The sequence below is a fragment of the Mus caroli genome, chromosome 9 (assembly GCF_900094665.2).
Source record: "Mus caroli chromosome 9, CAROLI_EIJ_v1.1, whole genome shotgun sequence".
Taxonomy (NCBI): Eukaryota; Metazoa; Chordata; class Mammalia; order Rodentia; family Muridae; genus Mus; species Mus caroli.
Genome location: NC_034578.1, coordinates 50,880,651 through 50,884,972, shown reverse-complemented (window position 1 = coordinate 50,884,972; position 4,322 = coordinate 50,880,651).

The following is a 4,322-nucleotide window of genomic DNA, read 5'->3' as shown; positions in this document are numbered from 1 at the left end:
AGAGAGAGAGAGAGAGAGAGAGAGAGAGAGAGAGAGAGAGACTTCAGAGCTGATCATTTAGTATAGGAGAGTGTGTTCTTTTCTGGGGAAGACTGTTTGCCCCACTGTCAGCATTCTTTGTTTTATTTATTTACATTCTAAATGTTGCCCCCTTTCTGGTGCCTTCTTCAAGAGTTCTTCACCTATTTCTCCCTCCCTTTGCATCTGAGGGGGTGTTTTCCACCCTAACCTCCTCACCTCCCACCTCCCTCTTTCCTGGGGCATCAAGTCTCTATCCATCCCATAACCAGCCTCCAAACACTGACACCTTTGCATACGCCAGCAAGATTTTGCTGAAAGGACCCAGATATAGATGTCTCTTGTGAGGCTATGCCGAGGCCTAGCAAACACAGAAGTGGATGCTCACAGTCAGCTAGTGGATGGAACACAGGGCCCCCAATGGAGGAGCTAGAGAAAGTACCCAAGGAGCTAAAGGGGTCTGCAACCCTATAGGTGGAACTGAAAGAAAATAAAACTTGAGACCTGTGATTCATGTAATTTATGTCAAGTAGCCCAAAGAGTTGTTTGTGAGCTTTGAAACCTGGGGCTGAGAACATAGCTGAGCAGGCCAGGACATGCCCGGGCAGGCCCGTCGTTAAGACATTCCTGAGGCTGCTTGGCCATAAAGATAAAGAGAATGACATGTCCGGACTAGCCCGGCGCCTCCCTTTTTCCCATCCTTCTGACCTAAGTTAAATGTTAACTGCATGTACAGTCTGCTGATGTTTAAATGAACCAATCATGTGAAACTGTGCCAATTCCTCCCCCAGCTCCAGCTCCTTTTCTATAAAAACCCCTAGCTTCCAAGCCTCATGGTTGAATCCACTGTCTCCTGCGTGAGATATGTTTCGACCAGCAGCTCTGCCATTAAACTGCCTCATGTTTTTACATCAAGACAGTCTGTTTGTTTGTGATTCTTGGGTGCATGCCGAATTGGGATTTGAGTGGGGGTTTCCCCACTAGGTTCTTTCAGAACAACAATATGAACTAACCAGTTCCCCCGGAGCTCGTGTCTCTAGCCGCATATGTATCAGAAGATGGCCTAGTTGGCCATCATTGGGAAGAGAAGCCCCTTGGTCTTGCAAACTTTATATGCCTCAGTACGAGGGAACACCAGGGCCAAGAAGTGGGAGTGGGTGTGTAGGGGAGTGGGGGGAGGGTATGGGGGACTTTGGGAATAGTATTTGAAATGTAAATAAAGAAAATACCTAATTAAAAAAATAAATTAAAAAAAGAAAAGAAAGCAGTTGCTTTTCCTAAACTGAGAGTCATTGCAGCAGCCTTGAATGGGTGTCTTCAATCCATGTGCAGAATAAAGAGAACAATTTCACCTTGAACTTCTGTTTCTCTTAAAAGAGGCAAGGGACTCTTTAATTTAACTGGTCTGAGGATATCCTGTATGAAAGAATTTAAAGAAAAGAAAGCTGCTGACTGTTGGGCTGGTGATGTATTCAAATGCTAAATTCTGTATCAATAGATCTGGTTCCTCCCAGACTATCCGAATTCTTACATACAACAGCTTTTGTGATGCAAACCTTGTTCCAAAGTAAAACTACTGGCTAAATATAAATGGTTACAGCCAGTTACTGGAAGGAATAGAGGGAGATGGGTTTTCAGTTATCTGGCTGGGCATCACAGGTAAGGACTGTGAGGAGAGGAAAAAAGAAGGGAGAGAGAGACTGAAGGAACATAGAGGAGGAGAAGAATGGGTCTGCATTAGTCATTATGGACCAGTAGCATGCAGAAGACTGAAATGCCTCCCCACAACACCAGACTGCTGGAGCATAAATAGCCCAGGAAGATTCAAACAGCAAGTATTTGGGGATCACAGTTGGGAAAGTAGCCAGTTAATCATTAGAGAATTAGAGTCATCCCCCAGTAATTGCACAGAGCCTAATAAATAAATCACAGTTTGAGTCTCATTCACTTCAAGCTAGAGAGGGATAAGAATAATTAGTTTTATTTTACAGAGAGCCATAGTTATGTTTTAAGTTTTAATCTCTGTGCCTAAGAGAGCCATGAAACAAACGTGTCTCTAAACTATAAGCCCCTTGCCCAAGGACACATATCCTGAGATGCTGGAGGCTGATGTTTATGGAAGATAATAAGCCATGATTTCACTCCCCTAAAGAAGTTTGTTTCACCCAACTTCACCAGATGTGCTTGATCACATGTAGGTGGGAGGTACATAGGCAGGAAATGTTGCAGAGATATGCAGGCAGGAAGTATGTAAGGATATATGCATCCCCCGATTGGACCTGGTGAGATATAGCCTTATTGATATGTCTTTATAGACCTCTGCAAAATGTGACCCATAGTCTTTTTCTGGAAACCCTAGAATAGACCTGGCCAGAGTTCAGCATCCTGGCTAGTATTTAATTAAAGCTTGCTTAAAAATTGTAGTAATGATCTTTTTCCTGACCAAACACAGGATAACAAGGTCATCCTCAGCTACAAAGCAGTTTCAGACCTTCATGGGCTACATGAAACCCTGCCTCACAAAAACTAAAAGAAAAAAAAGAACACTTTTATACAAGGTTCCCTGTTTAAATGGTATTGGGAAACAATCAAGTCTATTAAACATTTTAAATGTGTATATCCTTTGACCCAGAGGGTTACTTCTAGCCTATGGGAAGCACACACCTTCAGAAAGTTTATACAGAAATATTTGCTGCAGCATTATTGATAATAGTGTATGATTAGAGGCACACTCAGTGTCTAGCAGTAGGGGAATTATTACATATAGTACAGACCACTGCACGCTCCATCCAAGGATGAGGACCATGTGACATGTGAGTATTATGGGTAAAAATCTATGCTGCAGAAGATTACTCTTAAACTCATATTTGGTTTGTTTCTCCAGCATGAGATTAAAGCATTTTGAACTAAATACAGTTGGTTTAATAATCATCAATTACAGTTAATTTTCTTCGAAGTGATTGTGTGTTTGGATAATTCCAGCACTTGCAGGACCTGATGAGACATGACTTGAGTATCCCTCTTAAGCCTTCATTTCAACAGCCCGCTGGGTTGGACTTGATGACTCTGATGGCATAAGAACCTCTCTCTTTGTGGTTTGCTTCAATTTAGAAAAGCAGAAGCCCCACGGAGACAAAATGGTTATAACTACACTTAGTGATATTTTTATCTCCAAAAAAATTGCCAAGTAGTGATGTGCTAAGCTGCATCCAGCTCAAAAGGCAAATTTCAAAGAACATTAACAAGAGAGGCCATTGCCAGTAATGTTCACAGTGCCCCAGAGACTCAGACACTCTCAGCAGTGTTCCGGTCATCAGCCTGGCTTCCAGACACTCCCATCCCACATCTTCCAGTAGAGATGCATTAAACAGTCTGTCTTAACTCACCTCATGTTTGAAGAAAGTAAAAGCTAACTTTCGATTACATTTTCCCCTTATCTATGTGTTTCATAGACTATACGTTTATAGGATTAAGGACCACATCTGTCAATCACAGTCTTTAGCAAATATTAAGTGCTTGATGAATTTTGAATGTGAGGACCCCCAAAGTGCCACTAGGCAGGACCATTTTTGAAGACTAGGAATTAGAAGTCTTAATTGAGTTTTTATTTCTTGTCTTTTTCAATGACCATGTTCTAACCCAAGTTTTAAAACTCATGGATCAAGCAATCATCATATAGAAGCATGACTGAACAAGTCCTATGGCTTGCCATGTGACTGCCCAATGGGAGATTTGTTTTCTGCTTAGAGTAACAGGGAAGCTATTCTTTACACTAAGGAAACCAAGCACAAATGCCTCATTGCCACCTCCTGAGAGATCTGATGCAGAGTGTTCAAATTGCAGAGATGCTAATGGAAAATGATAATGTCTCAAAGAAGTAAAGAAAAGCATCCAGGACATAATAAGTAGCTGGCTGAAACCAGTTAGCAAAACTCATTTTGAAAGACACAATCGCTTCTAAACACCAATGATAGAGGATGCTTTTAAAAGAAACTTCAGGCAAGTAAAAGCAGATTGTTTTTAAATGTTTTTGAAAGTAATTTCCAACATGATTTTCTGTATTTGTACAGCTTGCTAGTTTTTCCTCCATGGTGAAGGCCAATCCTTACTTGGATTCTTTACTCTCTACAGATGTTGTCTTGAGGCAAGTGCTTTTTTCCTACAGTTTTAACTGTCATAGCCCAAAGGCAAATCCCAAACCTATATCTCCAGCCACACATCTCTCTGTGCTTTCCCCTAGCTGCCTGGAGAGTGAGTTTAACTTGACACACCCACTTTTACCTTAAATATTACTTTATCCACAG